Source organism: Euphorbia lathyris, chromosome 1 (genome assembly GCF_963576675.1).
Source record: "Euphorbia lathyris chromosome 1, ddEupLath1.1, whole genome shotgun sequence".
Lineage (NCBI taxonomy): Eukaryota > Viridiplantae > Streptophyta > Magnoliopsida > Malpighiales > Euphorbiaceae > Euphorbia > Euphorbia lathyris.
In genome coordinates this window covers 132,185,168-132,194,832 of record NC_088910.1, presented here as the reverse complement: position 1 = coordinate 132,194,832, position 9,665 = coordinate 132,185,168, and the positions used below count along the sequence as shown (strand labels likewise).

At 47.3% G+C, this 9,665-nt stretch overlaps 28 non-coding genes across 28 annotated transcripts; all 28 read left to right on the top strand.

The window, feature by feature from the left end:
- Positions 1-241: 241 nt before the first annotated feature.
- LOC136214427 (5S ribosomal RNA) lies at positions 242-360 on the top strand. Its single transcript, XR_010681513.1, has one exon. It is a non-coding gene; the product is annotated as a 5S ribosomal RNA (ribosomal RNA).
- Positions 361-618: 258 nt separating this feature from the next.
- LOC136213976 (5S ribosomal RNA) lies at positions 619-737 on the top strand. The gene has a single exon (XR_010681074.1). It is a non-coding gene; the product is annotated as a 5S ribosomal RNA (ribosomal RNA).
- A 259-nt stretch (positions 738-996) lies between these two features.
- On the top strand, positions 997-1,115 carry LOC136213853 (5S ribosomal RNA). Its single transcript, XR_010680952.1, has one exon. It is a non-coding gene; the product is annotated as a 5S ribosomal RNA (ribosomal RNA).
- Positions 1,116-1,373: 258 nt separating this feature from the next.
- On the top strand, positions 1,374-1,492 carry LOC136216307 (5S ribosomal RNA). Its single transcript, XR_010683300.1, has one exon. It is a non-coding gene; the product is annotated as a 5S ribosomal RNA (ribosomal RNA).
- A 182-nt stretch (positions 1,493-1,674) lies between these two features.
- Positions 1,675-1,793, top strand: LOC136216306 (5S ribosomal RNA). The gene has a single exon (XR_010683299.1). It is a non-coding gene; the product is annotated as a 5S ribosomal RNA (ribosomal RNA).
- A 260-nt stretch (positions 1,794-2,053) lies between these two features.
- Positions 2,054-2,172, top strand: LOC136215017 (5S ribosomal RNA). Its single transcript, XR_010682074.1, has one exon. It is a non-coding gene; the product is annotated as a 5S ribosomal RNA (ribosomal RNA).
- A 183-nt stretch (positions 2,173-2,355) lies between these two features.
- On the top strand, positions 2,356-2,474 carry LOC136213974 (5S ribosomal RNA). The gene has a single exon (XR_010681072.1). It is a non-coding gene; the product is annotated as a 5S ribosomal RNA (ribosomal RNA).
- Positions 2,475-2,733: 259 nt separating this feature from the next.
- Positions 2,734-2,852, top strand: LOC136213852 (5S ribosomal RNA). Its single transcript, XR_010680951.1, has one exon. It is a non-coding gene; the product is annotated as a 5S ribosomal RNA (ribosomal RNA).
- Positions 2,853-3,110: 258 nt separating this feature from the next.
- Positions 3,111-3,229, top strand: LOC136216305 (5S ribosomal RNA). Its single transcript, XR_010683298.1, has one exon. It is a non-coding gene; the product is annotated as a 5S ribosomal RNA (ribosomal RNA).
- A 182-nt stretch (positions 3,230-3,411) lies between these two features.
- LOC136212869 (5S ribosomal RNA) lies at positions 3,412-3,530 on the top strand. The gene has a single exon (XR_010680010.1). It is a non-coding gene; the product is annotated as a 5S ribosomal RNA (ribosomal RNA).
- A 259-nt stretch (positions 3,531-3,789) lies between these two features.
- On the top strand, positions 3,790-3,908 carry LOC136214687 (5S ribosomal RNA). The gene has a single exon (XR_010681764.1). It is a non-coding gene; the product is annotated as a 5S ribosomal RNA (ribosomal RNA).
- A 183-nt stretch (positions 3,909-4,091) lies between these two features.
- On the top strand, positions 4,092-4,210 carry LOC136216304 (5S ribosomal RNA). The gene has a single exon (XR_010683296.1). It is a non-coding gene; the product is annotated as a 5S ribosomal RNA (ribosomal RNA).
- A 182-nt stretch (positions 4,211-4,392) lies between these two features.
- On the top strand, positions 4,393-4,511 carry LOC136215016 (5S ribosomal RNA). The gene has a single exon (XR_010682073.1). It is a non-coding gene; the product is annotated as a 5S ribosomal RNA (ribosomal RNA).
- Positions 4,512-4,694: 183 nt separating this feature from the next.
- On the top strand, positions 4,695-4,813 carry LOC136213973 (5S ribosomal RNA). Its single transcript, XR_010681071.1, has one exon. It is a non-coding gene; the product is annotated as a 5S ribosomal RNA (ribosomal RNA).
- A 259-nt stretch (positions 4,814-5,072) lies between these two features.
- On the top strand, positions 5,073-5,191 carry LOC136213851 (5S ribosomal RNA). The gene has a single exon (XR_010680950.1). It is a non-coding gene; the product is annotated as a 5S ribosomal RNA (ribosomal RNA).
- Positions 5,192-5,449: 258 nt separating this feature from the next.
- LOC136212807 (5S ribosomal RNA) lies at positions 5,450-5,568 on the top strand. Its single transcript, XR_010679949.1, has one exon. It is a non-coding gene; the product is annotated as a 5S ribosomal RNA (ribosomal RNA).
- Positions 5,569-5,751: 183 nt separating this feature from the next.
- On the top strand, positions 5,752-5,870 carry LOC136216303 (5S ribosomal RNA). The gene has a single exon (XR_010683295.1). It is a non-coding gene; the product is annotated as a 5S ribosomal RNA (ribosomal RNA).
- A 182-nt stretch (positions 5,871-6,052) lies between these two features.
- LOC136215015 (5S ribosomal RNA) lies at positions 6,053-6,171 on the top strand. Its single transcript, XR_010682072.1, has one exon. It is a non-coding gene; the product is annotated as a 5S ribosomal RNA (ribosomal RNA).
- A 183-nt stretch (positions 6,172-6,354) lies between these two features.
- Positions 6,355-6,473, top strand: LOC136213972 (5S ribosomal RNA). The gene has a single exon (XR_010681070.1). It is a non-coding gene; the product is annotated as a 5S ribosomal RNA (ribosomal RNA).
- A 259-nt stretch (positions 6,474-6,732) lies between these two features.
- Positions 6,733-6,851, top strand: LOC136213850 (5S ribosomal RNA). The gene has a single exon (XR_010680949.1). It is a non-coding gene; the product is annotated as a 5S ribosomal RNA (ribosomal RNA).
- Positions 6,852-7,109: 258 nt separating this feature from the next.
- LOC136216302 (5S ribosomal RNA) lies at positions 7,110-7,228 on the top strand. Its single transcript, XR_010683294.1, has one exon. It is a non-coding gene; the product is annotated as a 5S ribosomal RNA (ribosomal RNA).
- Positions 7,229-7,410: 182 nt separating this feature from the next.
- On the top strand, positions 7,411-7,529 carry LOC136212868 (5S ribosomal RNA). The gene has a single exon (XR_010680009.1). It is a non-coding gene; the product is annotated as a 5S ribosomal RNA (ribosomal RNA).
- Positions 7,530-7,788: 259 nt separating this feature from the next.
- On the top strand, positions 7,789-7,907 carry LOC136214686 (5S ribosomal RNA). Its single transcript, XR_010681763.1, has one exon. It is a non-coding gene; the product is annotated as a 5S ribosomal RNA (ribosomal RNA).
- A 183-nt stretch (positions 7,908-8,090) lies between these two features.
- Positions 8,091-8,209, top strand: LOC136216301 (5S ribosomal RNA). The gene has a single exon (XR_010683293.1). It is a non-coding gene; the product is annotated as a 5S ribosomal RNA (ribosomal RNA).
- A 182-nt stretch (positions 8,210-8,391) lies between these two features.
- Positions 8,392-8,510, top strand: LOC136215014 (5S ribosomal RNA). Its single transcript, XR_010682071.1, has one exon. It is a non-coding gene; the product is annotated as a 5S ribosomal RNA (ribosomal RNA).
- Positions 8,511-8,693: 183 nt separating this feature from the next.
- On the top strand, positions 8,694-8,812 carry LOC136213970 (5S ribosomal RNA). Its single transcript, XR_010681069.1, has one exon. It is a non-coding gene; the product is annotated as a 5S ribosomal RNA (ribosomal RNA).
- Positions 8,813-9,071: 259 nt separating this feature from the next.
- LOC136213849 (5S ribosomal RNA) lies at positions 9,072-9,190 on the top strand. Its single transcript, XR_010680948.1, has one exon. It is a non-coding gene; the product is annotated as a 5S ribosomal RNA (ribosomal RNA).
- A 258-nt stretch (positions 9,191-9,448) lies between these two features.
- Positions 9,449-9,567, top strand: LOC136216300 (5S ribosomal RNA). Its single transcript, XR_010683292.1, has one exon. It is a non-coding gene; the product is annotated as a 5S ribosomal RNA (ribosomal RNA).
- The last annotated feature ends 98 nt before the right edge of the window (positions 9,568-9,665 follow it).

Below are 9,665 nucleotides of genomic sequence, written 5' to 3'. Positions count from 1 at the left end.
TGCATTTTTTAATTATTTAATTTTTTTTTCACCATGGCGTGCACGTTTTCGAGGCGGGCCCAAACTTTTTTGCAACGTGCATTTTTTAATTATTTAATTTTTTTTCACCATGGCGTGCACGTTTTCGAGGCGGGGGTCAGTGTTTGGGGTCCGGGGGCTTGTGCATGCACGTGAAGGATGAGCATACGGGAGAAAGGGGCGCCCAGTATGGAATATATGCTTAGTTTTTGCATGGGATGACAGGTGCGATCATACCAGCACTAATGCATCGGATCCCATCAGAACTCCGAAGTTAAACGTGCTTGGGCGAGAGTAGTACTAAGATGGGTGACCTCTTGGGAAGTCCTCGTGTTGCACCCCTAAACTTTTTTATAACGTGCATTTTTTAATTATTTAATTTTTTTTTCACCATGGCGTGCACGTTTTCGAGGCGGGCCCAAACTTTTTTGCAACGTGCATTTTTTAATTATTTAATTTTTTTTCACCATGGCGTGCACGTTTTCGAGGCGGGGGTCAGTGTTTGGGGTCCGGGGGCTTGTGCATGCACATGAAGGATGAGCATACGGGAGAAAGGGGCGCCCAGTATGGAATATATGCTTAGTTTTTGCATGGGATGACGGGTGCGATCATACCAGCACTAATGCACCGGATCCCATCAGAACCCCGAAGTTAAACGTGCTTGGGCGAGAGTAGTACTAAGATGGGTGACCTCTTGGGAAGTCCTCGTGTTGCACCCCCAAACTTTTTTGCAACGTGCATTTTTTAATTATTTAATTTTTTTTTCACCATGGCGTGCACGTTTTCGAGGCGGGCCCAAACTTTTTTGCAACGTGCATTTTTTAATTATTTAATTTTTTTTTCACCATGGCGTGCACGTTTTCGAGGCGGGGGTCAGTGTTTGGGGTCCGGGGGCTTGTGCATGCACGTGAAGGATGAGCATACGGGAGAAAGGGGCGCCCAGTATGGAATATATGCTTAGTTTTTGCATGGGATGACGAGTGCGATCATACCAGCACTAATGCACCGGATCCCATCAGAACTCCGAAGTGAAACGTGCTTGGGCGAGAGTAGTACTAAGATGGGTGACCTCTTGGGAAGTCCTCGTGTTGCACCCCTAAACTTTTTTATAACGTGCATTTTTTAATTATTTAATTTTTTTTTCACCATGGCGTGCACGTTTTCGAGGCGGGCCCAAACTTTTTTGCAACGTGCATTTTTTAATTATTTAATTTTTTTTCACTATGGCGTGCACGTTTTCGAGGCGGGGGTCAGTGTTTGGGGTCCGGGGGCTTGTGCATGCACGTGAAGGATGAGCATACGGGAGAAAGGGGCGCCCAGTATGGAATATATGCTTAGTTTTTGCATGTGATGACGGGTGCGATCATACCAGCACTAATGCACCGGATCCCATCAGAACTCCGAAGTTAAACGTGCTTGGGCGAGAGTAGTACTAAGATGGGTGACCTCTTGGGAAGTCCTCGTGTTGCACCCCCAAACTTTTTTGCAACGTGCATTTTTTAATTATTTAATTTTTTTTTCACCATGGCGTGCACGTTTTCGAGGCGGGGGTCAGTGTTTGGGGTCCGGGGGCTTGTGCATGCACGTGAAGGATGACCATACGGGAGAAAGGGGCGCCCAGTATGGAATATATGCTTAGTTTTTGCATGGGATGACGGGTGCGATCATACCAGCACTAATGCACCGGATCCCATCAGAACTCCGAAGTTAAACGTGCTTGGGCGAGAGTAGTACTAAGATGGGTGACCTCTTGGGAAGTCCTCGTGTTGCACCCCTAAACTTTTTTGCAACGTGCATTTTTTAATTATTTAATTTTTTTTTCACCATGGCGTGCACGTTTTCGAGGCGGGCCCAAACTTTTTTGCAACGTGCATTTTTTAATTATTTAATTTTTTTTTTCACCATGGCGTGCACGTTTTCGAGGCGGGGGTCAGTGTTTGGGGTCCGGGGGCTTGTGCATGCACGTGAAGGATGAGCATACGGGAGAAAGGGGCGCCCAGTATGGAATATATGCTTAGTTTTTGCATGTGATGACGGGTGCAATCATACCAGCACTAATGCACCGGATCCCATCAGAACTCCGAAGTTGAACGTGCTTGGGCGAGAGTAGTACTAAGATGGTTGACCTCTTGGGAAGTCCTCGTGTTGCACCCCCAAACTTTTTTGCAACGTGCATTTTTTAATTATTTAATTTTTTTTTTCACCATGGCGTGCATGTTTTCGAGGCGGGGGTCAGTGTTTGGGGTCCGGGGGCTTGTGCATGCACGTGAAGGATGAGCATACGGGAGAAAGGGGCGCCCAGTATGGAATATATGCTTAGTTTTTGCATGGGATGACGGGTGCGATCATACCAGCACTAATGCACCGGATCCCATCAGAACCCCGAAGTTAAACGTGCTTGGGCGAGAGTAGTACTAAGATGGGTGACCTCTTGGGAAGTCCTCGTGTTGCACCCCCAAACTTTTTTGCAACGTGCATTTTTTAATTATTTAATTTTTTTTTCACCATGGCGTGCACGTTTTCGAGGCGGGCCCAAACTTTTTTGCAACGTGCATTTTTTAATTATTTAATTTTTTTTTCACCATGGCGTGCACGTTTTCGAGGCGGGGGTCAGTGTTTGGGGTCCGGGGGCTTGTGCATGCACGTGAAGGATGAGCATACGGGAGAAAGGGGCGCCCAGTATGGAATATATGCTTAGTTTTTGCATGGGATGACGAGTGCGATCATACCAGCACTAATGCACCGGATCCCATCAGAACTCCGAAGTGAAACGTGCTTGGGCGAGAGTAGTACTAAGATGGGTGACCTCTTGGGAAGTCCTCGTGTTGCACCCCTAAACTTTTTTATAACGTGCATTTTTTAATTATTTAATTTTTTTTTCACCATGGCGTGCACGTTTTCGAGGCGGGCCCAAACTTTTTTGCAACGTGCATTTTTTAATTATTTAATTTTTTTTCACCATGGCGTGCACGTTTTCGAGGCGGGGGTCAGTGTTTGGGGTCCGGGGGCTTGTGCATGCACGTGAAGGATGAGCATACGGGAGAAAGGGGCGCCCAGTATGGAATATATGCTTAGTTTTTGCATGTGATGACGGGTGCGATCATACCAGCACTAATGCACCGGATCCCATCAGAACTCCGAAGTTAAACGTGCTTGGGCGAGAGTAGTACTAAGATGGGTGACCTCTTGGGAAGTCCTCGTGTTGCACCCCCAAACTTTTTTGCAACGTGCATTTTTTAATTATTTAATTTTTTTTTCACCATGGCGTGCACGTTTTCGAGGCGGGGGTCAGTGTTTGGGGTCCGGGGGCTTGTGCATGCACGTGAAGGATGACCATACGGGAGAAAGGGGCGCCCAGTATGGAATATATGCTTAGTTTTTGCATGGGATGACGGGTGCGATCATACCAGCACTAATGCACCGGATCCCATCAGAACTCCAAAGTTAAACGTGCTTGGGCGAGAGTAGTACTAAGATGGGTGACCTCTTGGGAAGTCCTCGTGTTGCACCCCTAAACTTTTTTGCAACGTGCATTTTTTAATTACTTAATTTTTTTTTCACCATGGCGTGCACGTTTTCGAGGCGGGCCCAAACTTTTTTGCAACGTGCATTTTTTAATTATTTAATTTTTTTTTTCACCATGGCGTGCACGTTTTCGAGGCGGGGGTCAGTGTTTGGGGTCCGGGGGCTTGTGCATGCACGTGAAGGATGAGCATACGGGAGAAAGGGGCGCCCAGTATGGAATATATGCTTAGTTTTTGCATGTGATGACGGTGCGATCATACCAGCACTAATGCACCGGATCCCATCAGAACTCCGAAGTTAAACGTGCTTGGGCGAGAGTAGTACTAAGATGGTTGACCTCTTGGGAAGTCCTCGTGTTGCACCCCCAAACTTTTTTGCAACGTGCATTTTTTAATTATTTAATTTTTTTTTTCACCATGGCGTGCATGTTTTCGAGGCGGGGGTCAGTGTTTGGGGTCCGGGGGCTTGTGCATGCACGTGAAGGATGAGCATACGGGAGAAAGGGGCGCCCAGTATGGAATATATGCTTAGTTTTTGCATGGGATGACGGGTGCGATCATACCAGCACTAATGCACCGGATCCCATCAGAACTCCGAAGTTAAACGTGCTTGGGCGAGAGTAGTACTAAGATGGGTGACCTCTTGGGAAGTCCTCGTGTTGCACCCCCAAACTTTTTTGCAACGTGCATTTTTTAATTATTTAATTTTTTTTTCACCATGGCGTGCACGTTTTCGAGGCGGGGGTCAGTGTTTGGGGTCCGGGGGCTTGTGCATGCACGTGAAGGATGACCATACGGGAGAAAGGGGCGCCCAGTATGGAATATATGCTTAGTTTTTGCATGTGATGACGGGTGCAATCATACCAGCACTAATGCACCGGATCCCATCAGAACTCCGAAGTTGAACGTGCTTGGGCGAGAGTAGTACTAAGATGGTTGACCTCTTGGGAAGTCCTCGTGTTGCACCCCCAAACTTTTTTGCAACGTGCATTTTTTAATTATTTAATTTTTTTTTTCACCATGGCGTGCATGTTTTCGAGGCGGGGGTCAGTGTTTGGGGTCCGGGGGCTTGTGCATGCACGTGAAGGATGAGCATACGGGAGAAAGGGGCGCCCAGTATGGAATATATGCTTAGTTTTTGCATGGGATGACGGGTGCGATCATACCAGCACTAATGCACCGGATCCCATCAGAACCCCGAAGTTAAACGTGCTTGGGCGAGAGTAGTACTAAGATGGGTGACCTCTTGGGAAGTCCTCGTGTTGCACCCCCAAACTTTTTTGCAACGTGCATTTTTTAATTATTTAATTTTTTTTTCACCATGGCGTGCACGTTTTCGAGGCGGGCCCAAACTTTTTTGCAACGTGCATTTTTTAATTATTTAATTTTTTTTTCACCATGGCGTGCACGTTTTCGAGGCGGGGGTCAGTGTTTGGGGTCCGGGGGCTTGTGCATGCACGTGAAGGATGAGCATACGGGAGAAAGGGGCGCCCAGTATGGAATATATGCTTAGTTTTTGCATGGGATGACGAGTGCGATCATACCAGCACTAATGCACCGGATCCCATCAGAACTCCGAAGTGAAACGTGCTTGGGCGAGAGTAGTACTAAGATGGGTGACCTCTTGGGAAGTCCTCGTGTTGCACCCCTAAACTTTTTTATAACGTGCATTTTTTAATTATTTAATTTTTTTTTCACCATGGCGTGCACGTTTTCGAGGCGGGCCCAAACTTTTTTGCAACGTGCATTTTTTAATTATTTAATTTTTTTTCACCATGGCGTGCACGTTTTCGAGGCGGGGGTCAGTGTTTGGGGTCCGGGGGCTTGTGCATGCACGTGAAGGATGAGCATACGGGAGAAAGGGGCGCCCAGTATGGAATATATGCTTAGTTTTTGCATGTGATGACGGGTGCGATCATACCAGCACTAATGCACCGGATCCCATCAGAACTCCGAAGTTAAACGTGCTTGGGCGAGAGTAGTACTAAGATGGTTGACCTCTTGGGAAGTCCTCGTGTTGCACCCCCAAACTTTTTTGCAACGTGCATTTTTTAATTATTTAATTTTTTTTTTCACCATGGCGTGCATGTTTTCGAGGCGGGGGTCAGTGTTTGGGGTCCGGGGGCTTGTGCATGCACGTGAAGGATGAGCATACGGGAGAAAGGGGCGCCCAGTATGGAATATATGCTTAGTTTTTGCATGGGATGACGGGTGCGATCATACCAGCACTAATGCACCGGATCCCATCAGAACTCCGAAGTTAAACGTGCTTGGGCGAGAGTAGTACTAAGATGGGTGACCTCTTGGGAAGTCCTCGTGTTGCACCCCCAAACTTTTTTGCAACGTGCATTTTTTAATTATTTAATTTTTTTTTCACCATGGCGTGCACGTTTTCGAGGCGGGGGTCAGTGTTTGGGGTCCGGGGGCTTGTGCATGCACGTGAAGGATGACCATACGGGAGAAAGGGGCGCCCAGTATGGAATATATGCTTAGTTTTTGCATGTGATGACGGGTGCAATCATACCAGCACTAATGCACCGGATCCCATCAGAACTCCGAAGTTGAACGTGCTTGGGCGAGAGTAGTACTAAGATGGTTGACCTCTTGGGAAGTCCTCGTGTTGCACCCCCAAACTTTTTTGCAACGTGCATTTTTTAATTATTTAATTTTTTTTTTCACCATGGCGTGCATGTTTTCGAGGCGGGGGTCAGTGTTTGGGGTCCGGGGGCTTGTGCATGCACGTGAAGGATGAGCATACGGGAGAAAGGGGCGCCCAGTATGGAATATATGCTTAGTTTTTGCATGGGATGACGGGTGCGATCATACCAGCACTAATGCACCGGATCCCATCAGAACCCCGAAGTTAAACGTGCTTGGGCGAGAGTAGTACTAAGATGGGTGACCTCTTGGGAAGTCCTCGTGTTGCACCCCCAAACTTTTTTGCAACGTGCATTTTTTAATTATTTAATTTTTTTTTCACCATGGCGTGCACGTTTTCGAGGCGGGCCCAAACTTTTTTGCAACGTGCATTTTTTAATTATTTAATTTTTTTTTCACCATGGCGTGCACGTTTTCGAGGCGGGGGTCAGTGTTTGGGGTCCGGGGGCTTGTGCATGCACGTGAAGGATGAGCATACGGGAGAAAGGGGCGCCCAGTATGGAATATATGCTTAGTTTTTGCATGGGATGACGAGTGCGATCATACCAGCACTAATGCACCGGATCCCATCAGAACTCCGAAGTGAAACGTGCTTGGGCGAGAGTAGTACTAAGATGGGTGACCTCTTGGGAAGTCCTCGTGTTGCACCCCTAAACTTTTTTATAACGTGCATTTTTTAATTATTTAATTTTTTTTTCACCATGGCGTGCACGTTTTCGAGGCGGGCCCAAACTTTTTTGCAACGTGCATTTTTTAATTATTTAATTTTTTTTCACCATGGCGTGCACGTTTTCGAGGCGGGGGTCAGTGTTTGGGGTCCGGGGGCTTGTGCATGCACGTGAAGGATGAGCATACGGGAGAAAGGGGCGCCCAGTATGGAATATATGCTTAGTTTTTGCATGTGATGACGGGTGCGATCATACCAGCACTAATGCACCGGATCCCATCAGAACTCCGAAGTTAAACGTGCTTGGGCGAGAGTAGTACTAAGATGGGTGACCTCTTGGGAAGTCCTCGTGTTGCACCCCCAAACTTTTTTGCAACGTGCATTTTTTAATTATTTAATTTTTTTTTCACCATGGCGTGCACGTTTTCGAGGCGGGGGTCAGTGTTTGGGGTCCGGGGGCTTGTGCATGCACGTGAAGGATGACCATACGGGAGAAAGGGGCGCCCAGTATGGAATATATGCTTAGTTTTTGCATGGGATGACGGGTGCGATCATACCAGCACTAATGCACCGGATCCCATCAGAACTCCAAAGTTAAACGTGCTTGGGCGAGAGTAGTACTAAGATGGGTGACCTCTTGGGAAGTCCTCGTGTTGCACCCCTAAACTTTTTTGCAACGTGCATTTTTTAATTACTTAATTTTTTTTTCACCATGGCGTGCACGTTTTCGAGGCGGGCCCAAACTTTTTTGCAACGTGCATTTTTTAATTATTTAATTTTTTTTTTCACCATGGCGTGCACGTTTTCGAGGCGGGGGTCAGTGTTTGGGGTCCGGGGGCTTGTGCATGCACGTGAAGGATGAGCATACGGGAGAAAGGGGCGCCCAGTATGGAATATATGCTTAGTTTTTGCATGTGATGACGGTGCGATCATACCAGCACTAATGCACCGGATCCCATCAGAACTCCGAAGTTAAACGTGCTTGGGCGAGAGTAGTACTAAGATGGTTGACCTCTTGGGAAGTCCTCGTGTTGCACCCCCAAACTTTTTTGCAACGTGCATTTTTTAATTATTTAATTTTTTTTTTCACCATGGCGTGCATGTTTTCGAGGCGGGGGTCAGTGTTTGGGGTCCGGGGGCTTGTGCATGCACGTGAAGGATGAGCATACGGGAGAAAGGGGCGCCCAGTATGGAATATATGCTTAGTTTTTGCATGGGATGACGGGTGCGATCATACCAGCACTAATGCACCGGATCCCATCAGAACTCCGAAGTTAAACGTGCTTGGGCGAGAGTAGTACTAAGATGGGTGACCTCTTGGGAAGTCCTCGTGTTGCACCCCCAAACTTTTTTGCAACGTGCATTTTTTAATTATTTAATTTTTTTTTCACCATGGCGTGCACGTTTTCGAGGCGGGGGTCAGTGTTTGGGGTCCGGGGGCTTGTGCATGCACGTGAAGGATGACCATACGGGAGAAAGGGGCGCCCAGTATGGAATATATGCTTAGTTTTTGCATGTGATGACGGGTGCAATCATACCAGCACTAATGCACCGGATCCCATCAGAACTCCGAAGTTGAACGTGCTTGGGCGAGAGTAGTACTAAGATGGTTGACCTCTTGGGAAGTCCTCGTGTTGCACCCCCAAACTTTTTTGCAACGTGCATTTTTTAATTATTTAATTTTTTTTTTCACCATGGCGTGCATGTTTTCGAGGCGGGGGTCAGTGTTTGGGGTCCGGGGGCTTGTGCATGCACGTGAAGGATGAGCATACGGGAGAAAGGGGCGCCCAGTATGGAATATATGCTTAGTTTTTGCATGGGATGACGGGTGCGATCATACCAGCACTAATGCACCGGATCCCATCAGAACCCCGAAGTTAAACGTGCTTGGGCGAGAGTAGTACTAAGATGGGTGACCTCTTGGGAAGTCCTCGTGTTGCACCCCCAAACTTTTTTGCAACGTGCATTTTTTAATTATTTAATTTTTTTTTCACCATGGCGTGCACGTTTTCGAGGCGGGCCCAAACTTTTTTGCAACGTGCATTTTTTAATTATTTAATTTTTTTTTCACCATGGCGTGCACGTTTTCGAGGCGGGGGTCAGTGTTTGGGGTCCGGGGGCTTGTGCATGCACGTGAAGGATGAGCATACGGGAGAAAGGGGCGCCCAGTATGGAATATATGCTTAGTTTTTGCATGGGATGACGAGTGCGATCATACCAGCACTAATGCACCGGATCCCATCAGAACTCCGAAGTGAAACGTGCTTGGGCGAGAGTAGTACTAAGATGGGTGACCTCTTGGGAAGTCCTCGTGTTGCACCCCTAAACTTTTTTATAACGTGCATTTTTTAATTATTTAATTTTTTTTTCACCATGGCGTGCACGTTTTCGAGGCGGGCCCAAACTTTTTTGCAACGTGCATTTTTTAATTATTTAATTTTTTTTCACCATGGCGTGCACGTTTTCGAGGCGGGGGTCAGTGTTTGGGGTCCGGGGGCTTGTGCATGCACGTGAAGGATGAGCATACGGGAGAAAGGGGCGCCCAGTATGGAATATATGCTTAGTTTTTGCATGTGATGACGGGTGCGATCATACCAGCACTAATGCACCGGATCCCATCAGAACTCCGAAGTTAAACGTGCTTGGGCGAGAGTAGTACTAAGATGGGTGACCTCTTGGGAAGTCCTCGTGTTGCACCCCCAAACTTTTTTGCAACGTGCATTTTTTAATTATTTAATTTTTTTTTCACCATGGCGTGCACGTTTTCGAGGCGGGGGTCAGTGTTTGGGGTCCGGGGG